Source organism: Xenopus laevis, chromosome 2S (assembly GCF_017654675.1).
Source record: "Xenopus laevis strain J_2021 chromosome 2S, Xenopus_laevis_v10.1, whole genome shotgun sequence".
Lineage (NCBI taxonomy): Eukaryota > Metazoa > Chordata > Amphibia > Anura > Pipidae > Xenopus > Xenopus laevis.
Genome location: NC_054374.1, coordinates 131,298,956 through 131,323,293, shown reverse-complemented (window position 1 = coordinate 131,323,293; position 24,338 = coordinate 131,298,956). Strand labels below are relative to the sequence as shown.

The 24,338-nt window shown below is 39.7% G+C and overlaps 1 protein-coding gene and 1 long non-coding RNA gene across 2 annotated transcripts in view; one reads left to right on the top strand and one right to left on the bottom strand.

The window, feature by feature from the left end:
• nxph4.S (neurexophilin 4 S homeolog) overlaps nucleotides 1-24,338 on the bottom strand; it is a 122,785-nt gene that overhangs the window by 62,496 nt on the left and 35,951 nt on the right. The gene's annotated exons all lie outside the window — the stretch shown is intronic.
• Nucleotides 18,296-24,338, top strand: part of LOC121400683 — a 28,522-nt gene continuing 22,479 nt past the window's right edge. Inside the window, exons 1-2 of the long non-coding RNA XR_005965909.1 lie at nucleotides 18,296-18,417; nucleotides 20,750-20,821. This is a non-coding gene — a long non-coding RNA (uncharacterized LOC121400683). The remainder of the gene's footprint in view (nucleotides 18,418-20,749; nucleotides 20,822-24,338) is intronic.

Genomic DNA, 24,338 nt, shown 5'->3' with positions numbered 1-24,338 from the left:
TGCACTTTAGGAGAGAAATGCTTTCTGGCAGGCTGCTGTTTTTCCTTCTCAATGTAATTGAAGGAGTCTCAGTGGGACATGGGTTTTTACTATTGAGTGTTGTTCTTAGATCCACCAGGCAGCTGTTATCTTGTGTTAGGGAGCTGTTATCTGGTTACCTTCGCATTGTTCTTTTGTTTGGCTGCTGGGGGGGGGGGGAATGTAGGGGGGTGATATCACTCCAACTTGCAGTAAAGCAGTAAAGAGTGATTGAAGTCTATCGGAGCACAAGTCACATGACTTGGTGCAGCTGGGAAATCGACAATATGTCTAGCCCCATGTCAGATTTCAAAATTGAATATAAAAAAATCTGTTTGCTCTTTTGAGAAATGGATTTCAGTGCAGAATTCTGCTGGAGCAGCACTATTAACTGATTCATTTTGAAAAAAAATTTTTTCCCCATGACAGTATCCCTTTAACAAATGGATAACAGATAACACCATTAGACAGAGAGAGCTTATTTGCTATCTGCTGTGTAACCTGAGCCTTTTCTCCTTTGAATGGCTGCCCCCATTGCTACACAGCAGCTTATTTATATAAACAATAGTAGTGTTTCTGAACACAGCAGTTTTACCAGTGCAGGGCAACACTGTATTATATTTTCATTACTTTAAAACACTTTTATTTTTTAACGTTACTGTTCCTTTAAGCATTATCCATATGTCCAGATGTGGTAATTACCTGGGAGATTAACTATCCAACTCTTCACCTGCCAGCAGGTTAGCCAACGCTAGAGTTACATTTGGCACGTCTTAATTAAAGGTAGTCAAAGTAACCAATAAGTCTAAGCTGTCATCGATAGAGCCTTCTGACCTGATGTCTTGGATTTTTTATGCTTGTTCCATGTTTGTAATTAGCATATATCTCTATGTTAGATTTTTTAAGACTACTTCAGTGATTTGTAAATCACTAAAATAAATGTGTAATGCACTAAAAATAAATTTGTAATGCACTAAAAATAAATTTGTAATGCACTAAAAATAAATGTTAATGCACTAAAAATAAATTGTAATGCACTAAAAATAAATTCGTAATGCACTAAAATTAAATACTAAAATAGTGATCATGGAAAAAAAACTGAAAAGTCCACCATGTGCTATCCCATTTGGTTAAAATAAATGATACATGTAAAGATACTGTATGTGATTTAATTAAGAATTATTTTCTAGGTGTATATTTACGCTTTATATTACTTCCATAAATTGATTTATGAAAGGAGGCTCATCTTAGGGTACACAAGTTAAAGTGGAAAGTTTATCCGGCACCTGTAAGAGCAGTAGAGGTTGTATTAGTTCAAGGGGTTACAAATCAACATGCAATATGTGGCACAGGCCTATTAATCTTCATGTGGAGCTTTAGCCGCTATGGGAAAGGAATGGCAATGGAAAGAATTAGGACGTGTTCTAGTCTGGAACAACCCAAGGATTATTGCTGGTCCTGCTGGTAATTATTTGTTTGTGTCTGGCGTCCTTGAGTTCTAAGAAAGAGACTCCAGATAGGGAGGCATAATAGAATCGTTGCATCCATTACTTTGACAGTGAGCAATTTATAAAGGAGTTTCAAGGAGAGACAAGTGAAAGTGTCACACTCCGACAGAAATTACGGAATTCTTCTGTGGCATCATTTCTTATCCACAAAAGCAGTCCAGATAAATCTTTTGATGACCTAAACAACAGCATAATTGATGCAGCAGATTTAGCTACTATAAGTAACACTTTAGGGGCAAAACAATGCTTAGCACTTTCAAAGAACAATTCAAAGCTCCTTTGCACCTGTGTCCACTGCATTAAGTTCCTTACTTACATTAATAGGCACAACAAGAGCAAGTACACATCTGCAGGAATTTGTTGTAACTAGAGGGTATGTCATTAATAGAAAATAAAGCCCAGCATTGGGTCCTCTAGATGGTGACAGTATGAATAATGTGCATTCATACTGGACAATCCTGTTTGTCTTATGGCACCTCTTGGTGCCAAGTGGCACTTTCACAATACAACATGAAATATGATTCACTTACTTCTTATATACTATCATCTGTAACATGTTAATTACCCCTGCACCTTGCAATCATTGAGACATCCAAATGCCACCCACTACCCAACCCATTTCTAAATGCAGCACTGACTACTTCCGCTCCTCTCAGAGAAACCGCTTGGTTGCAAACCCCATTACTACTACTGCTGTTTCCCGCATCAAACCTTTCTGTCTTGCTGCTCCGTATATTTGGAATACCATTCCTGAATTTCTCGGGAAAGATTTCTTTCTTAGGGGTATATTTATCAAAGAGTGAAGTCTGAGGTCACCACAGTCTGCCAGTTTCCATTCATTTCTATGAGTATTTATCAATGGGTGCAAGTGAAAGTTCACCGTTTGATAAATACGCCTTTAAAACTGCCATAGAAATGTATGGGAAGAGGTGGTATTTCACTCTAGCGGACTGGGAAATCTCTAACTTCACTCTTTGATAAATATACCCCTTAATGTCTTCAGATCTAAACCCAAAGGGGCAGATTCACTAAAGGGCAAATTGTCACCAATGACCACTTATGACACTTTGCAAGGCACAAATTCGTTACCACTATCCTAATTCACTAAAATGTTGTGTCCTGGGTGCCGAACGCTGGACTTTTCGCTAGCAATACTTCTTCAGTGCGAGCATTTCATAGCGAAGATTCACTAGCGTTTGTTTGTGCCTAGCGAAAATTCGTTAGTGATCTTAGGCTTAGGTCAATTTGAATAGGGGAGGTGCTTAAAAGTTGTATACACGTCTTTTTTTAGAGATGATGTAAATGCTTGAAGTGGCCACTTCTTATTACAAATGTGCAAGGAACCTTAATAAAGACAAAAGAGATCCTATAATGCCGTGCACATGAGCCCACCCTAAAATTAATGTTATATGGCCCTCAAATGTCTGGGGAAAAATGTTAACTCAAAAATGTTAATAGTTAAGACATTTGCAGCCAATCCCACTTAAAAAAAGGAAAAATCGCCAGTGTTTTTACAACTTTTATGCATATTCAGCAGACAGGATAAGATGTAAGTGACATAAGATTAAGGAAGATCTAGCTTCATTTTTGCAGTTCGTCTGGTCTAAGGTGGCAAAGTCAACTAGTGAATTGGCAAGTCCCTGCAGGTTGGATTTCTGGCAAATTTTCTCTAGCGATGGCCACTTAGCCCTTTAGTAAATCTGCCCCAAAGACTACCTCCTGGAGCACTTGCATAACACCTGAACTGGGAACTGGCACTTATATTTCAGTGTCACCCACTGTAACCTACAGCACTTAATATCCCTCAGATCTATGTCTGTATGTTACCCTCTCATTTAGACTGTAAGTTCTGTGTGGCAGGGACCTCCATCCCTTGACAATAAGCACTTTATGGGGCAGATTCATTAAGGGTCGAATTTCGAAGTTAAAAATACTTCGAAATTCGACCCTCGAATTGAAATCCTTCGACTTCGAATATCGAAGTCGAAGGATTTAGCGTTAATCCTGCGATCGATCGATCGAAGGATTTTTCGTTCGATCGAACGATTAAATCCTTCGAATCGAACGATTCGAAGCATTTTAATCCAACGATCGAAGGAAAATCCTTCGATCAAAAAATCACAGGCAAGCCTATGGGGACCTTCCCCATAGGCTAACATTGACTTCGGTAGGTTTTACCTGCCGAAGTAAAGGGTCGAAGTTTTTTTTAAAGGGGAAGTACTTCGACTATCGAATGGTCGAATAGTCGAACGATTTTTCGTTCGATTCGTTCGATTTCGTTCGAATTCGAACGAATTTAACCAATTCGATGGTCGAAGTACCAAAAAAATACTTCGAAATTCGAATTTTTTTCATTCGAATCCTTCACTCGAGCTTCATGAATCGGCCCCTAAATGTATTGTAAGTATACTTTATATTTATGCGTATTGTATTTTTATACTTATTTGTACTTATTATTGCAATGACTCCCTGTTTGTTCTACTACATTATTGTTCTGATGTACAGTGCTTTGCCCTCAAGGAGCGCTATAGAAATAAATATATACATACTTCCAGGGCCAGAACTAGGGGTAGGCAGAGTTGGCACTTGCCTAGGGCGCCAGGCACGTACCTCCTCTGGCTCCTACCCCCAAGTCCGGTCCCCTCTCTCCTGTCTGGACAGTCCACGTCTGTTCGCTCACGTGGATTGGCGCATGCGCACTGGCGCCAGTCCGTGCATGCGCGCCAGCAGTGGTTCGCGCATGCGCACCAGCAGTGATTCACGCATGCGTACCAGTGTCTGTGCGGGCCAGCGTCTATTTGCCCATGCTTGCCCCCCTTCGGTGCAACAGCTGGCCAGGTTGCCTAAGGCGCATGCCCGCCCCGGCCCGGCTCTGTATACTTCTCAGGGTGCAACTAGCAGGAAATCAATTAAAATATAGGGCAGCTGAACTTTTGCACAGAGCCTTCACCTTTTGTATCGGTTACTGGTCGCTTTGGATGTAATTCTGTATATTTTTTGTATAAACACATTTTGCAGAGCTGCGAATTATGTTGGCGTTATAAAAAATACATGCTAATAATGATTACTAAATGTACCTTGATAGCCTGCTTGTTGCTAATGCACAGCAAAATGTTTGTGCCATGTCCCAGCAATGCAATTGGGATAAACAATATACATTCTATCCCTATGACTGTCCCCTATGGGCCAGATACACACACAATAAAATAAGCATGCATCATTTTTTTAAAAAAATCAGTAATTTTTGGGGTTGCTTTTTTGTTTCCTTTTATGTTTGATAATGCAGGCTGTGTAAGTGTAGCTTGATCCTTTCATCCGCAATAATGGAGTTTGCTTTGTCTCAGTCTCGGCACCGGTGTGCCATCTAATTCTGTACTTGTGTTCTGTTCGTGTTCATCTGGGAGCAGCGCATGATTCATCCAGACAAGATCCTGAGCATTCCTCACTGACCTTAATCAGTTCACTCAGCTTCCAAATTGGTGTGCCTTCAACAGTGATCCCAGGGAGAGATTGTGCCCACTCTCATATGCTCACTGTGTTTGTGTAATGAAAGCCACGGGCTCCTCATTTATTTAACTGTGTGATTGCTGGACTCCCAGAACAAAAGCTTTGGAGAAAATATTATCGCATGAGGAACACTTGAACTAAAGTCAAAAATAAGAAGTCATCTGCTTTTTACAAATTGAGGTTCAGCCAGCGGGCAATGAAGCAACTAATGTCGAGAGAGAATAAGTGCTAAAGACAAAGTAAGGACTACAACAATGAGACTTCTCTTTCTAAACTGATAGCCACCTGCATCATTACTGCAGATGTTGAACTGAGTAATTCTCAGAAATGATGGGCCCCTCATTTTAATTACAGTAGAACCCTGATTGCACATTTCTCATCAGATGGGTTCAGGTGAAAACACCCTAAACTCCCTTTGCAGCCTTTTTAAGCCTTCTTAAACATAAGTGAAAATCAGGATCGGACTGGGCCGGCAAAACATTGGGAAAAAGCATGTTGGGCCATGGCCCACGTGGGCCCCTGCCGACCAAGACCTGCTCCCTGCTACTTCCTGACCTGTGACCCCTGACCTCTGCCCTGGCTCTGATAGCGGGAGGAAGAGAACAAGGTATGCGGGGGGGGGGTCACTGCTGGCAGAGGGGAGTTGTGTTTGGGGGCCCCTGAGACAGAAGCCCTGGTGGGCACTGAACCCCCAATCTGAAAATAATGAATGCTTAGGGTGACGTATTCTACTAAAACAATTAACTCTCCACTGTTCTGGAGCCTGCAATTGAAATGTAATGTAGGCCTAGTCCACAGTGCTTGAAAATAAGGGATGTTTTACATGTAGTCCATGATTGTTAGTATGTTTGGACACAGATTTAGTGGTGTGGCAGCTATAAATAGATGTCTTCTGACTTGTACAGTCAAAAAGTTAATGATGTAGCTAATGCCCAATAGGCAATACCAGAACTGCCCTTTAAATAATTCATACTACACGTGATTTTGGCATTTAATCCCTTATGCTTTTAGGGAGCCATGGAAGGATATCTAGTAAAGGCTTGTCATACCACTAGGAAGGGTATGGGTGTATTGGAGTATTACAGCAGTCCTGATAACACTCCTTAAAGTTGGCAGGGCTTTTGGGGTTTTTTTCAGTAAAAGCTAGTAAAAGGATGGCTAGAGACAACATTGACACTTTACATTATAGACAGCTGAGCATAGTCAGGCAGATGTCTGTAGAGAGCTCAAGTCCTTTAAACTCCAGATGTGCATTTAGCAAAAATCTCACTCATCATTTCATCCATTATTGAAATCGAAATATTTGGAAATCCCCCCTATGGCTTTCTTAATTGTTGGATTGAATTCAACAGCCGTAAGAAACAAAATGCAAAAGACTGCAAGCCACAGGGTCACTGTTGACCATTGAATTGTATTTATTTCAATTCAGCAAACTATAGGGATGGTTTGTCAGCAGTGTCGGACTGGGACACCAGGGGCCCACCCAAAAACTTTTGACCAGGGGCCCACCATTTAATCTTAGACCAGAGGCCCACTATTTTTCTTCCTCTCCTCACTCAACTTCTATTCTCCTAGTCTCTTTTCATTACATACTATACTCTATTTTTCTATATTTAGCCTATTTGTTCTCATAAAAATAGGGAATGGCCATGAAATAGGCCAAATGTGTTGCAACGTGAGGGCCCATTGACACCTGGGCCCACCGGGACTTATCCCAGTGGGCCAGTCCGACACTGTTTGTCAGGTTCCAATCTGTTCACTGCAGGTGGAGGTGACTATATATTTGTTGCCTGTGGGAAAGCCCTGCAGTTAATGTTCTAGCTATTCCCAATTCCCAGGAATAGGTGTCAACGTTTTGGAAATAAAACACAATGGTACATTAATAGCATGCTGTATATTTTTTGTATAAAAAGTCACAATGGATAGAAATACATAGTAAGTTACATAGTTAATAAAAAAAACCAGCTTTGCCCATTTTTTTAAAACATTTGACCAGTAACTGCTACCTACTGATTGTTTGCTATGGGTGAGTTTCCCAGTAGAAAATGTTTATTATATTATTCAATCTATCTGCTGGGTTGAGATAATATAACGTAGAAATAGGACACACCGGCACAACATGGGTAATTCTAGCAGGTAAAACCTTGCTCGTTTATTGCGGATGCAACGTTTCGGGGCGTGACCCCTTTCTCAAACGTTGCATCCGCAATAAACGAGCAAGGTTTTACCTGCTAGAATTACCCATGTTGTGCCGGTGTGTCCTATTTCTACGCTGTTTTTGAGGTTGCCCATTCCCTCTAACATCGAGCACCTGGGAGTCGCTTGAGTCTGGACGGCCAGGGTGTGCGAGTGTAAGTCTTTCTTTTTGAGATAATATAACACCATTTTGATTACTGAATTTACATTAGCTTTCCTCAATTTGCTGGAAGTCTACCAGGCTGTAACTTAATTAAGCTGTGGGTATAATCATGAGTGTATTCCATAATGAACCAGAGCCTTATTCACATACTGTACAGTACCATGTCATGCTTCAACCATTATAATAAACCTTCTGCACTACTACAACATAACTCCAAAGGCAGTGCTTTCTCTAGAGATTAAAGGGATACTGTCATATTCAATTTTGAATTCTGACATGGGGCTAGACATTTTGTCAATTTCCCAGCTGCCCCTGGTCATGTGACTTGTGCCTGCACTTTAGGAGAGAAATGCTTTCTGGCAGGCTGGTGTTTTTCCTTCTCAATGTAACTGAATGTGTCTCAGTGGGACATGGGTTTTTACTATTGAGTGTTGTTCTTAGATCTACCAGGCAGCTGTTATCTTGTGTTAGGGAGCTGTTATCTGGTTACCTTCCCATTGTTCTTTTGTTTGGCTGCTGTGGGGGAAAAGGGAGGCGGTGATATCACTCCAACTTGCAGTACAGCAGTAAAGAGTGATTGAAGTTTATCAGAGCACAAGTCACATGACTTGGGGCAGCTGGGAAATTGACAAAATGTCTAGCCCCATGTCAGATTTCAAAATTGAATATAAAAAAAATCTCTTTGCTCTTTTGATAAATGGATTTCAGTGCAGAATTCTGCTGGAGCAGATCTATTAACTGATTCATTTTGAAAAAAAAAAATTTCCCATTACAGTATCCCTTTAAAATAAATAACGGAATTATAACTGTTTTCAATGTAAATATTTCCCTGATCCTATAATCACTTAAATGTTTATTCTATATTTGTTATACTAGTGTCCTTATCATAAATCTTTTCCAATTAAGTTATTAATACTCAAATGCGAAAACAGGATATTTCATTAAAACGACACTTCACTATGTATTGTGGTTATCACTTAGTATGTAATGATATTCATGAATTATATTTAGCAAAATCCTTTACATTTTTTATCTCCAATCCATTGTTAGAATTACATACGTGTCACAAAATTAATTTGGTGCACTTTGATTTAACTATACTTATTGGCATCAATAAGCAAAGAGGGCCACATTTCCAGCTTGAGAAGGCTTCTAACCATTTTCTTCTTCCTACCAAAACTGCCTAAGAAAATTAGAAAGTGAAAGGAAATCCTGCTATATAATTTGTATGCATGCAGACATTACAGACCAGATGTTTCCTAGTTATTTGTTTTCTGAGACCCGGTAAATGCTTTTTCAAGAGCATGCATATTAATGCTGTATGTAACTAATCCATTTAACCATAAATACACATGAAAAAAGAAAAACAGCTTACTGAATGTTATAAAGCTTGATTCAAAAGACAAAATACAGCGCAGCGGAGAGAAGAATTTAGTTTGCTCATTTCTGAACTTTTCAGGTTTTGAACCCATAATTAGGACTGCCTGGGAAGTTCAGTTCAGGGATTAAGGGGTTAAGTGCTCCCTAGGAGCACCAAGTTATCCTCTGTGAAAATGTTCCAGGGCAAATATAACTACTTCCATTCCGTAGGTACATCAGGTCCTCATTAAGAACTGTGGAGGAGAACCCAGCAGGAAAGGGCTAGGGAAAGTTAATTATCACCTCTAAGAAGTGCTTCTCTAGCCCTCCCTTCCCAGCTCCTCCATTCTTTCTTTCCTCTCATCTTTCTAATTTTTATATGTCTCTCCATGCTTAGAAGCACCTCACACCTGATTCCAAACGGCTCTCTAAATAACACATTTTCTCCCATCCCTTTCATCAAATTTCCCTTTCTAATACATTTTTCTTCTGTTAAATCACAATGTATATTTTTGTGTGTCTCTGCATTGCACCCAGATATCTATCACGAGAGCCTGCTTAAATACAATATTTCGTTATTATATCCATTAAAGTAATTTAGTAGGGTATCTGTAGTATTATGTCTGCCCCCTTAAACCTTGTGATACTTCATTTACTTCTAGTTACTAGGGTCTTTCTGTTCCTCTCAAGGCCTGGATTTAAAGATGAGGGTTTCCCTGGCAATGCAATACTAGGGCTCTGCTCTTCATCAGGGATGACCAACCAATCACCCTCAAGGTGTAGAACCCGAAAACTGGCTCCTGCTCGTAGGGAGTCTGTAAGGGAGACTTGCCATTTCCTCCGTTCCACTCCCCAAGATGGCGGCGCCTGGTCTCCTCATCTGGCACGTTCTGATGCTGGGCTCAGAATGGACTCCAGCGTCATGATGTCATCACGCCCATTTTGGCACCAAAAGAGGCCTATTTAAGGAGCCTGGACATTGTAAACATTGCCCAAATATAGGTTCCTCTTATTGAGTTCCTGGGTGTGACTTATTATAATTCTTGTTGGATTCCTGTTTTTAGATATTGAACCTTGCTGCCTGGATTGACCCTTTTTGCCTGGACTTTCACTACTCTTTCTCTTAAACCTTCTGATACCGCAAACTCTATGGAACTATTTGCTTCCTCCTTGGTCCGCACTTCCAACTGCAACTTCGGGCCCTTAGAGATTGATACAATTGTAGGTCAACAGGTTGGGCATCCCTCCCTTTTCTAGGCTTTTGCAAACTTTTTTCTTCTGACAGAGGCCCCCTAGTGCAGGGGTCCATCTCTACATCTGACCGTTGATACATGTAGCCCATTCACTCTACCCTTCTCCCTCCATAGAAAGTCCTGATGCAATCTACACGACCACCACATTGCTGTTAAAGGGCAAATTCTTCCTTAGTAAAGGGACACCAAAATAACCCAAAATAATCAATGAAACAGAGACAATGTTCCCACTTCTACTTATCATTATCTGTAAGTGACACTTCTCCTTTCATTTGTCTTTTTTTATCTGCTCTCCCTTTATATTCCTATTGCACTTTGCATAAGAACCCTACTTTGTTAATGAAAATTATATTTTAATGACACATTTTCACAGTGTCCCACAGAGGATAATATACACATTTTGCTTGGCATCATGGGGAATCCGTCTCTCTTTTAATTGGTGTTCCATCATCACTGCTGGATACATAGATCCCCCTGCACCTGAACCTCAGTGCAATGAATGTTTTCAAGGGCTAATATTACATTATATATATACATACAAGGTCTGAAATGAGAAAGACTCCCACCTTGCCCAACTATTTTACTGTACTGGTAGTTGATTCATCGCATCCACGATGGAACAATCTGACTAATTCATACAAGGGTAGACATCAGAAACTAATTTAATGCATGAAGCGGCAGGATTTTTTCAATTTATTTCATCACATTATTTTCTCCACTGTATCAAAGTCAGGTGATGTCTGAATTTGCCAAAATCTTTCTGCAGAACAGATTTAAAGCAGAAATAGGAAACTTGATAAACATCCAGGTCCCAGGTGATGTAGATGCCATCGAAGAGACAAGTAAATCATATTCAAGTAAAGCAGAGGAAAATGCAGATGTTGTAAGATTTATTGCTAACAACTCACGATCTCTCAAATCTCACAAATCACGAGTTTTAAAGGGGACTAGTAATTTCTGTGCAGCAGAAGTAGGATGGAGTCCCATAAATGCATTTTCATTAAATCAGGAATAGAAGTTACAGGGAAAGCATAGAGTTAGTAAATGCTTCCAATCCATCATGGGCAAGTGGAGCTGCCAGAAGTTTCTCAGTACAGCTTATATTATACAGGTATGTCTTAACTAGAAAATCTTTTAGAGGATCCAGTTTTCTAAACTTTACTTTACTATTAGTAATACGTATACAGGGGCAGATTTACTTAAGGGTGAAGTGGCAGTCGCTAGCGACAATTTGCAAACAATCCGCAGGGACATTGCCAAGTTACTAAAAGAGGACAATTTGCTAGTGAAAGATGTCAGCACTAACAAAGGCAAATTTCGCTCAGGTGAACGATCGTTACTCCGTAAATTCATCAAAGTGCGAAGTTTCCAGTATGTTACCCTTGTCGCCAGAATTGATAAGATGAAGCTACATCCTCAACAATCTTATGTCAGTGACATCATATCCAGTGACATCGTTTTTACATATTTTAATATGGGCTTATGTTTAAAAGAGGCGCCTGGCGTGTTTATACAAACACTGTGGTTTTTGCTCCCGTTCCATATTGCCTGATGAAGCAGGAAATGCCTGCGAAACGCGTTGCAATACTATTATTGAAAATTACCACTTTCGTTGCTGTCTGCTTGGAGGAGGTAAGTTCATTACTACCTCCTCTGAATTACCCATTGGGTTTTTAAGTGCTTTTAGCTATTTTTATCCTTTTGGCGCCTCTGTTTTGTCTTACTACCATATCGAGTCCACCCCGAGTGGAGGGGTATTATCCCCGTTTTCTTCTTCTACAGAGAGCGACGTCTTATTCCTGAGTGGGGTCAGGATAATTTCCCCACCTGCCTATACAGTGGTTGTCTATCGGTAACCCTGGTTTGTGAGTATTAACTTGTTTACTCTACCATTACTCCTTGTAAAAACATATTACACTATTGGGGGGCTCTTGGTGTTCCTTTTTGTCTCTATGTTTAAAAGTTGTAATTGTTATATATATATTTTTTGGTCATTTTTTTCAACCATTTGAAGCTCATTCCACATTTGTTTTAGGGTGGGCTGATGTCAATAGAGGATCTTTTTTGTATTTATTTTGATTCCTTGGACAATTTTAATAATAAGTGGTCACGTCCAACAAAGTCAATAATAGTTCCACGCTCCCACTAAACCGCTTGTTGAAGCGTTGGGTGCACGGCTGTGTTCCTCTCTGCAAAGGAAATTTCCCACAGTATAACATAAAATCCAGCAGCACTCCGATAAGTGAACAAATATTTATTCGTGCCACTAGCCAAGCAACGTTTCGGGCTATTCCAGCCCTTTATCAAGCTTGATAAAGGGCTGGAATAGCCCGAAACGTCGCTTGGCTAGTGGCACGAATAAATATTTGTTCACTTATCGGAGTGCAAGTGGTCACTTCCAGCAACTTCACCAACAATCACTAATAAGGACATATATATGACCTATATGTACCCGCCATATTTAGATCGATGTAAGTGCAAGTATGTTAACGAAGTTAATGATTTAGTTAGCGTTCGTTTAATCTGCCGAGGCGAAATTTCACATTTTGATAAATAAGCGTATTCGCTGCAAATTGTCATTAACGAAGTAGCGAAAAATTCGCCCTTTAGTAAATTTGGCCCATAGACTGAAATCAGTGCAATGCAGTCCCTATTGCTACACCGAGTTCTGAGACTATTTGTACCTGTTTACTGAGGCTGGCTCTCCACCTTGCATTTGATTGAGATATATTTGACCCACTTTTATGGCTTTCAATTTTTCTCTGGTGTTTTAATTTATTCTCAGGGTAGCCCTACGGCAACCCTGTAATGAGGCACCGTGAGGCCGTTGCCTTGGGCCACTGTATACAGAAGCACCATACATTAATGGAACAGTTTAATTATGGGTTATTGTTACCTTTAGCACAGTGTAGGCCCAAGCAGCCTCTAAGCTTTGTGCACTCATTGTGACCTCCATAGCAATAAACAAGTTAGAGTTAATGTATTCATTTACAAGATGTAGCAACTGCTTCCACTTACAGCAAGGGGCAGAAGGTGTAGTCCTGTGCTTAATGGAAGACCCATCACAACTGATCCAAATAAGAATGGCATGGTGCATTATGGGAGTTAAGTCATAGATCCCCAAACTGTGCCAGGGTGATTAAAGATTAGCAACATTTAGGTTATTGATTAATTATATTTAATATATTATTGCCACGTCTGTGAGAAGACCAGCTTATCATGCGGTTATATATTACTTGCTCAACAGCAATAAAAGATTGACTTGGAGTGAGTTTAAAGTGCAGAGCTGGCTATAGGGCAGGGGCAGGACTTCTTTGCACCTTGTACCCACCACTCAGGCCCAGGCTGTAAATCTGTGGATTCTAGAAAATGCCAGAGGGGCTGCTTTAAGATGCCATAGACAGTCACTATTTAGTAGACTGATGGGGGGCTATTTAAGCCTCTGTGTACTTGCTATGCCAGGGCCTAGTTTTAGTATAACATATAAATAGTAAAGACCAATTGCTATGTATTGGACATTCTATAACATACTAAACGTTATCAGTGCAGCTCCCACTGCAGTAAGTTTAGCACTGGCCATACTGTATGCTACTGGTGCCTAAATGCTGCATGGAAGTCTGTCCACCAGAGAGAAATAAGCTTACAAACACAACTGTCATTTTTATATACAGTATGTCATTTCATACATACAAAACATGCTGAAATTGTACAGTAGTTTGACATGCAACGTTTGTATTTCCCTTTTAACCTTCCCAACAGATCCAGTGTATGTATTTAACCCACTAAATGCCACCAAAGACCTAAGTATGTACCTTATAAACGTCTATCCTTTTTACATGATAGGCAGACTCCTGCAGTGCTTTGTGCTCTCACATAACATTACTGTCACATCCAAATACTCATTAGACATAAAACAGTGGAGTACCTAATGGGGCTCGTTAGCTTGAGGTAACCAAACTCATGCAGGTGCCTATGTAATATTAGCAGTGCACAATACCTCAAAACTCATTAGAACTCATGGTGCAGTCAGTGTGCCTATTTCCGCCTAGTGAAGACTTGTTAATGCAATTAAGCTTCTCACCACTGACTGTAGTTGCATTTTTCCTGAGGACTTTGGTAACGAGAAGAGCTGGCACATTTCCACTGGCCGGTTCTCTGCTAATCACGGTGAGAGGGGAAGGGAAGCATTGTCGGAAATCTGTGATCAATATTTGAACAAAGACACATCAGATGGTGATTTTCCTAGCTCTGTGCATCTATTAGTCTGATTAGAGCTTCTTATGCCATTCAGGGTATCAGTCCCTTGTGCGGCATGCTGGTCATCCAGAGAGACTATGGACTCTAGTCTTTGCTAGCTCACCGTAAATTTATCCACAGTGGATCCTCAAACTAAACTAAACTCTATCTGCACTGTATTTAAAAGTATAAGAAGAATTGGTAACTAGCTTCACATGTACCTTGCATGAACCTTGCAAGTAACTTAGTTTGCATTATAATATACTGTATATGCTACTATATAGGGTTCAAGCACAAAGTTGATGCTAAAACTTGTGTGCGAATGGAGCTCCTGTTATGGGATCCACTATACAGAAACCTGTTATAAGAAAATGTTCCATAATACAGGGAGTCCATCTCCCATAGGGGCAGATTCACTAAAGGGTGAATTGTTGCCAGCGACCACTTTGCACACATTGCATTACTTTGCCAGGCGCAAATTCGCTACCACTACGCTAATTCACTAATATAGGAAGTTGCGTCCTGGGCGCCGAACACTGGCAACTTTTTGCTAGCTTTACTTCAGGAGTGCGAGCATTTCATAGCAAAGATGTGCTAGCGTTCGTTTGTGCCTAGCGAAAATTTGCTAGTGATCTTGTGCTTAGGTAAATTTGAATAAGGCGGGTAATTTATTTAAAGTTGTATGGAGGTCTTTTTTTATAAATGTTGGTGCAAATGCTTGAAGTTACCACTTTTACTCATGTCCAGGGAACCTTAATAAAGACAAGAGAGTTAATTTACTGCCCTACACATGAGCCCACTGTAAAATTAATGTTCTATATGTTATAAAATGTGTGGAGAAAACCGGTTACACTAAAAAGTAGGTCAGAACTTTTGCAGGCAATCCCACTTAAAAAATGGAAAAGTCACCAGTGTTTTTTGAACTTTAATGCATTTGCGGCACACAAGATATGATGTAAGTGACAGAAGATTGAGGAAGATCTTGCTTCTTTTTAGCACTTCGCCTGGTCTGAGGTGGCAGAATCAGCTCTGGCGAAAATGGTAACGTTCAGTACAATCTGTACTATAGTGAATTTGCGGAGTACAAACGAACGCTAGTGATGGCCCCATTCGTTAGTAAATTGTCGATGTCCCTGCGGATGGCAACACTAGTGAATTGGCGCCTGCACCTGTTAGAGAATTTTGGCCGGTGACAATGCGAGTGAAAAGACGCTAGCGTTAGCCACTTCGCCCTTTAGCGAATCTGCCCCATAGACTCCATCATAATGAAATAATTTACATTTTTAAAAAACATTTCCTTTTTTTCTCTGTAATGATAAAAAAGTACCTTGTACTGATGCCAATTTAGATCCAATTCATCAATTCATCCTTATTTGAGGCAAAACAATCTTACTGGGCTTATTTCATATTTAAAGTATTTTTTAACAGACTTAAAGTAAATAGATTCAAATTATGGAAAGATTTCTTATTCTGAAAACCCAAGCATTCTGGAAAACAGATCCCATAGCTGTATTCACAAAGGTACTCATATAGGCACCTTACAGCTTGCATGTAGGGCAAATGCTCTCTTTCAGCTTGTGCGGAAGTGCAAAGTACAGGGTATAATGAATACAAGGGAGCACAACTAACTTGTGTCCAGTGAATCATGTGCTAATGCAGTTATAGAAGAAAGGAACACCATCCTTACACAGAATTGCAGTAAGAAAAACTTGCCCTATGACATGTATAAAATGTACTATTTGAGACACTAAGGGGCCGATTCACTAACTTCGAGTGAAGGATTCGAAGGTAAAAAACTTTGAATTTCGAAGGTTTTTTTTGGGCTACTTCGACCATCGAATGGGCTACTTCGACCTTCAACTACGACTTTGAATCGAAGGATTCGAAGTACAAATCGTTCGACTATTCGACCATTCGATAATCGAAGTACTGTCTCTTTAAAAAAAACTTCGACCCCCTAGTTCGCCATCTAAAAGCTACCGAAGTCAATGTTAGCCTATGGGGAAGGTCCCCATAGACTTGGCTAACTTTTTTTGATCGAAGGATATTCCTTCGATCGTTGGATTAAAATCCTTCGAATCGTTCGATTCAAAGGATTTTATCGTTCGATCGAAGGAATAATCCTTCGATCGTTCGATCGAACTATCTGCGCTAAATCCTTCGACTTCGATATTCGAAGTTGAAGGATTTTAATTCCTAGTCGAATATCGAGGGTTAATTAACCCTCGATATTCGACCCTTAGTGAATCGGCCCCCTATTAACAGAACAAAACACCCATAGACAACCAGGGCCACCTCTGTAAAGCACCTCTTGCCAAGAACATGCTGCCACCCACAACCAATATTGTACTCCACCAGCACCAGGAATAATGGGTCACGCATAAGCTGCCACCCACACTATTTCATGGGTGCTTATAATTATTTTGGGGTTTCTAAGGGGTATATTTATCAAAGAGTGAAGTTAATAGTAAAGTTCCACCACTAGAGTGAAATTCCGCCACTTTCCATTCATTTCTATGGGATTTTTAAAGGCGTATTTATCAAAGGGTGAACTTTCACTTTCACCCATTGATAAATATGCCTTTCAAAATCCCATAGAAATGAATTGAGAGCTGCGGAATTTCACTCTAGTGGCGGAACTTCACTCTTTGATAAATTTACCCCTAACTAATCAGCACTGCATTATTGATACAAATCATAGAGAGTTGATGCCCAGTCTTGAACTTTTGATCTCAGAACTATCATCTCCCATCATTTGTAAGCATGATTTAAACAAGGATATTTAATTTCGGCTTAATACTGGCAAACCGTTCTATGCTATAAATACAAATTTCTAACATCACCTTTTCCTTGTTTTCTTGTTCATTCTGTTTGCTTGCTCGTCCTGATTGGTGTAGTCCATATTTCTTTACATTTGTTTATTTGTAAACATGTTTGTAACACTGCAACCAAACACAGAGCCTTTACCCAAAGCACTGTACCTTGTTGTTACAACGTTTTTTGTTATAGTTCATGGAAATTGTGCACCAAAAATCTGACCAAAATATAAAGGACGGCAATCCATTATCCAGATGCACAGACATACTATGGGGCTGATTCACTAAGGGTCGAATATTGAGGGTTAATTAACCCTCGATATTCGACTGGGAATTGAAATCCTTCTACTTCGAATATCGAAGTCGTAGGATTTAGCGCAGATAGTATGATCGAACGATCGAACGATTATTCCTTCGATCGAACGATTAAATCCTTCTAATCGAATCCTAAGGCTGCAAATGCATCCCCTGCATCTTACTTTTAAATACTAATTATAAAAACATTTTTTTTCTTTCTTGCTCTCATTTTGTCATTGATGAGAACTTTTATTGGCTCTTGAAATATAGGACCAATAATTTCATGCAATATCCTTCCCTGCAATATAAGATTACCTGCCATTTCTGTATATTTAGCATTTAAATTGTAAGCTCTGTAAACCAGATATTCCACATCATAAACTGTGCTATAAAACCACGACTATTAAGATTTTCAATGAAAGACCTGTTTTTGTATTCATCCCCTGTTTTGCTCAGTTTCAGATTTATTATTACCCCAGCCTATTGACGGCAATTGTCCTGTAAAAAATAAATCAGACATAATATGGGAAAGCTTTAGTTCTCTGCAGAAAGAAATGGGTTAAATGTTCACACAGATGAAATGGGCATCTTGCATGTAGCTTTAATCACCGAAAACAAACATTTCCTCATCCAAATAAATACCTCTCCTCTCAGAATGAATAAATATGCAAATGCATTCTGGTTTTTTTATTAACAACTTGGCAGCTGCAGATTAATAAATATTTTAGCTATTCTTCAGCAGTCTGTCCTCTGCTCTGTGTAAAATAGAGAGTCAGATGCTATTTGGGGTTTTGGGTTGTTTGGGAGAAGCAGTTTAATTTTCAAAGAACAGACGCAGTTGTTAGCTGTGCCGGATGTCGGAGGATGTTGCAGATTGTCTGCAGCTAAAAAGAAAGCTCATCAAAACAAAAGACAAAAAAAGGAAAAGGCAGTCACAAATGAAGGCACGTGCCAGCAGAGATCATTGCAAGACTGGCTGTGAGTAAACATACACAGCTGGGTGTACCATATAGAGAAGAATGTAGAGAATAGGAAGTCTCTCAAACCAACCTCGAAACAAAGGAGTAAGTATAAGCCTAGATATATTGTTCACAGTACTGAGGGGCTTGAGTTTAAAGGAGAACTAAAGCTTAACTAAAGCAGTATGACAGAAATAGGGTTGCTACCTATCCGACTTTGATCCATACAGACAAGTTTTCTGAAGGACTATCCTGGTGAAAACTGCCTGCCCGGTTTTAGGGCTAGTCCACATGAGGAGATTCGGTGAGATTTTGACGCCTGGCGACAAATCGCCTCGTCTTTTGAGCGACTATCTCCCCGAACTGCCTCAGCGGTTTTCTCTATAGGCTACAATGAAAAGTCGCCTGCGCTAATGCACATGCGGCGATGCGTTTTCTATAGTCGCCCGAAGTTGCCTCACTGAGGCAACTTTGGGCGACTATTGAAAATGCATGTTACAAAAAGGGAGGGGGTTACTGTCCTGAATGGGGTAGACTTTCCTTTTAGGAACACTTTTGTGCAATTGGTCACGCTGCAAGTTGGCACGAGACCATCCACTCGTGCACCTGGGCAATTTTATTTAATGTTTTTAAGGACACTGTCCAGCACTGACGTAGTTAACGCAGTGGGTTTGTTTGGTCGTGGGAAGCTTGGCACACTAAGGGTGTGTGTGGTTTTTAACTATTAAGTTATTAAAAGTTATGTTTTAAGCTATGGGGAACTGGTGTTAAGCTATCACTAGCACTGTTGATGGCGGTCTGAACTGGGTTGCTGGGAGTTGTAGGACAGGTGTTCTGGCTATCAGGACACCTGACTCACACTTCAGTTGTTTTTTTAACCTTTTTATTATCAAAAAGGTTGGGAGGAATTTTACAGTAAGACCAGTTGCCTGACTGAGGAAGAAGCTTTTGTTAATGCGTTCCCCATTAGCAAGTAAGAGAAGTATTGTGATTGTTAAAGAGAAACTATACTATCATTTTTGCTATTCCCTAAGTTACTGACTGTAGTATCAGTTTTAGAATTTGGTAGTTTATTGTCTCCTATTGCCCCCTGGAGTGACATAACTCATCTTATAGACACTTAACAAAGGGTTGTGGCTAGAGCAGCCTATAGTCTGGGACAGGCATACCTGCAACAGAAACAATATCTAAGCTGTAATAAAACTAACGAAGCAGAGGAATACCCCCAGTATAGGAATACCCTGAGCATAATGTAGCAAAACACTTATGTTCCAGTAAGCTCTTTAGGATAGAAACCTTGCCATAATTGACACTACCTGTGGGCAATGCAATGTGCTGCTGACAGCTGCAGAAATTGTTATTTGGATTATCTGGATGCCACTGGTCCCTTATGGTTGGCATTAGCCAGTTCACTCCAATTTAAACACATTTCTTCTCTCTGCCTGAGGCAAAACACTTAGAGCTGCTGTAGGTTTGTGCATGCATATGTATTTTCTTTAATCTGTTTATATGTTATGATGACTACCTGGACTAAAGGAAGGAGCTGCTGAATGCAACATCTGCAGAAAAAGCAGAATAAGCACTAAGGGCCAATTGTCTGCCCTTGTTCTTTTCTGAGATAGTAACTTCTATCGTAGCTAAAATCTATCCAGTGCTTTACAAGAATGGTAAAATGGTAACGATTTCAGTGCTCTCTGCAGAGGCTTTTCGTTAAATGAACTAGAAATATTGATAGATTTGAAAGAGAATGGGAAATTATGAAAACACATTAGACAGAGTAGGATCGAGAATTACAATAGAGAAATGCATGCACTGATGCTTCTCTTTTAAGGGTCAGTGATATGAATTAGATCTCGAATCCCCATGCACCCCGATGTCTTTTTTTTTTATACTCTGAAAGCATTTCAGTTTATTATATCATCTGCTGATATATAGCTCTCAGAAACCTTCCCGCCAGAGAAAATCACTTTTATAGCGCTGTGTATGGAAATGTAATTTTCTGGGAGCATGGAGGTGCTTATGAAATTGTATCATCAGGATCAGGAACAGAACACACGCCCAATCTTAAATTCTTATATCACTTTTGTGGAGTCTCTAGCCACAACTCAGGGAATGGAGTGCTTTCTATGGTACTCTCTGTAAACATGGTGGATTTACCCCTGCTAATGGCATGCTCAGCTTGTCCAGGCCTCTTGTACATGATTTAATAGTTAAATCATTCAAACACTACAAATAATTAGAAATGAAGACCAATTGCAAATCATTTCAAAATATCGCTCCGTACATCATATTAAAAGTTAATTTAAAGGGGAACAACCCCTTTAAAATGTTTCCATTCATTTGTTATGTAGTTTTCAATCAAATATAAGAGATCATACTTCATTAAATGCTTTATGGATGGGGATTCTCTACATTGGTTTCTCTTTATTCTTTCTAGAGCTCTGCTACTTAATGGCTTCCCATTGGCTGCAGAGAAGAATACTCCGTGGGACATGTACAAAGACATGAAGTAAGAATAGTATTTCTTGTAACCAAGCATGCCAATATGCACTGCTGTGTTTTTCCCAGCATGCTGCCTTCCTGGTGTGCCACAGGTTTTTACTGGAACTAGTACAGTACCATGTTTTTTTAAAGAATTAAATAACAGCTGTTTATTTACTGTGTTTAATAATGCTATTTTGTGATTTAAAATACTGTAAACTGATTGTTTGTCAAACTAAATCATGTTAGTGGTGAATACATTTGAAGCGAAACATACTAGCGTATTTGTAATGGATGAAAATGATTGGAAAATCAGTTAACTGGTGACAGGTCCCCGTTTATGGATTCGCTCATTTTGCCATTAGCAAATATTTTTGCAAGACTGCCCTGAAAAAAAGCCGATAGTTGTCATGAAAAAGGTCCCATTGATTTCAATATACTTTGCAAAATTTTTGCCTTTGTGAATTTTCCCTAATTTTTGGAGAAGAGAAACAGGACAGATTCACTCATCCCTAGTGACATGCTGTACTTTAATATATGTTTTGGCAAATGTTACCCATTATTATAAGCGTCACTTTCTTTGCTGACATTTTCTGTTTAATTCCATTCCCCTTCTGCAGCTTTTCGAAGTCATTGGCGTGCCACGTGGACTGAGAATGCAATTGATTTGCCTCAAGGAGTAGAAATGTTAAAGAGTTTTTATTTGGGAATAGTTCGGTGCATATGCATCATTTTTAGTAGCTCAGTTAGTAAAATTGATGCATGGACCATAAAATCTACCTGAAGTTAGTAAAAAGCTGTATATCACTTTTATTTGCCTGGTGTCCGTTTGAGTGCGTATATCCTGGTATATATGTAGTGCTGTTACAGTTTTTCACTAGTCGTATCATTAAAATGATTCATCAGACATTCAGGCATTTTTAGCATTCTTGATGCACACCTTTGAATTAAATTGCCACCCGCGCATTGCACTGCTCTAATTACCAGCACACGCTGCAAAAAATAAAGCTCAGCCGAAGCAGACACATTGCCAGGCTCTATTAAATTACGCTGGTGGTTCACTGTAAGGATAACTTGCTACCAGCCCCAGATATGCAACATAGAACCAAGATAGCAAATAAACGATGACAGCATCCATAGAACCGATGACTGACACAGTATGCAAATGTTTCTCAGAGACAAACACGTGTCTTGTTTTCAGACTTTACATTATTTAAATCATTATTAACTATAGGCAGTGACACATGCAGAATAATCAGGTAGAATGAGAATGAGGCCCTGCCAGGTAGAGGTTAGAAGCTCACATTGGAGCCTGAGGAGCTGGGAGCAAAAAGGACTTTTGCAAATACTATAAAACCTTAAAAGTAAAAACATTAGATCCTGAAAAGTACTATTACCCCAAAATGAATTCTTAACCAACATATAGTTTATATCATATTAAGCGGCCTATTAAAGAATTGTAACAGACTGGAATATGTACTGTATAAGTAAATTTTGCCCTTTAACATCTTTTACCTTGAGCCCCCATTTCGGGATCCTGTGTGCGCTCTCTCAGAGACCTCCTGACCAGAAATACTGCTGCTCTAACTGTAATAGGAAGTAATGTGGGAGTAAATGACAGAAATGTTTTAATTGACTCATGTGACCTAACATGTACGTGTGCCCTTGGTTTATTTGTGTGCACTGTGAATTGTATGGACCTGGTGGGGGGGGGGCAGTTTTCTATTTATGATTACCCAATAGCACATACTACTATAAAAGTAGATTATTATGAAAATGATTTATGTATATGAAGCAGGGTTTTAAATACGTGCTGTTTTACCCAATATATTTTTATAGAGACCTACATTGGTTGGGGGGCATAGTTTTCCTTTAACTGCCTGTGCGCACCTATGTTCTCATTGATAGAGAGGAAAAGGGTTTGTCCTATAAACACAGGGCCGCTCCTGCCATGAGGCAAGGTGAGAACACGGCGGCACAAGCGACCAGTTACAATGGGAGACAAAAATCTGCCTCCTGTTAGAGCCAAAGTCCCAGGTTTTAACTGGAAATTTGTCTCAGCTAGTGCCGAGAGTGCTATTGCTCTCATTGAACAGCGATGTGGCCCCACTTTGACCCACTCCGACGCTGATTTTTAATCGCAGAGCAGCAGAAGGGGCGGCATCTGGACTGCCTCAAGTGGCAGCAACCCCAGGATCAACCGTGTGTAAATGTTTGGCAAAGGAACAAAGACAGAGACCACCAAACTGAACCATGGGGCTAATTCACTAAACAGCGAAGTGGCCGATGCTAGCGACAATTCGCCTGAAATCCCATCCGCAGGGACATCAATTCACTAACAGGCGTAGACGACAATTCACTAGCGAAGGAGACCATCACTAGCGTACATTCTCTCCTTATAACCAGGCAACTTTTCACTCTGGCGAATGGTCGTTACTCCGCAATTTCACTAAGATGCAAATCTTACTGAACGTTATCTCTTTTGCCAGAGTTTACTTTTCCACCTCAGACCAGGCGAACTGATAAAACGAAGCTTCATCTTCCTCAATCTTATGTCAGTGACATCATATCCTGTATGCCGGAAATGCATTAAAGTTGTATAACATACTGGCGGCTTTTACTTTTTTAAAGCGGGATTGCCTTTAAAAGTTCTAATTATTAAAGATTTTTGTGTTAACATTTTTTTCCCAGATATTTGAGGGGCATGCCACATTTGTTTTAGGATGGGCTGATGTGTAGGGCATTAGAGGATCTCTTTTGTTTTATTATGGCTCATTGTAATAAAATGTGGCCACTTAAAGTTAAATGCAAACAACAACTCTAAGGGGCACATGGGCCCCTCTCCATCTCTTGTTCTACCTTTTATATAGCTATTGCCACATTTATATAGACCTGTAATATGCTGAAAGGGTATAATATAATCTCTGTCAAAATGCTTAGTAAAAACTTAACAAAAATACATTTTCCATGTCTGTCTCTTTTATTGCTAGGAAACTCTTCTATTGACCTTTGTTTTAAACAGTGTTTTACCAAAACACAATCATTGATTCTAAAGGCTTTAGAAAGAAGTGATCTTCCAATGAAATCCTTCCAAACCGGCAATCTGTCTTGTCCATTTAAATGGATTTCTTTGTATAAAAGCTAAAAAACTCAATATCAGAAGAATGTGAATTGCCGGATAAACTTTCAGCAGTATCTATCATCTGTAGGGAGGAAAGATCAGCAGAGGTCACTCATTCCTTTGAACTGTACTAAGAAGAATATCATTTTAATAAAGGGGAAAATGGAACCGTATTGCAGTGGAAAAGCTAATGTAACATTTAAAGCCAAGGAACAGAATTGTATTACCTTGATTTTGCATTAAATGACTTAGGGCTACTATGAAACCTCAGAAGTCTTCAGTTTTTGATTAGAAAAAACAAATAAATCCCCTACCATTTGTTGTGCATTTAGACTTAAGGCTTTCTTAGCAAGGAATTAATGATTTAATGCATTTTTAATGAATGAGTAGGGAAAGTGTAAATAGAGCAAATAGTAAAGCATGG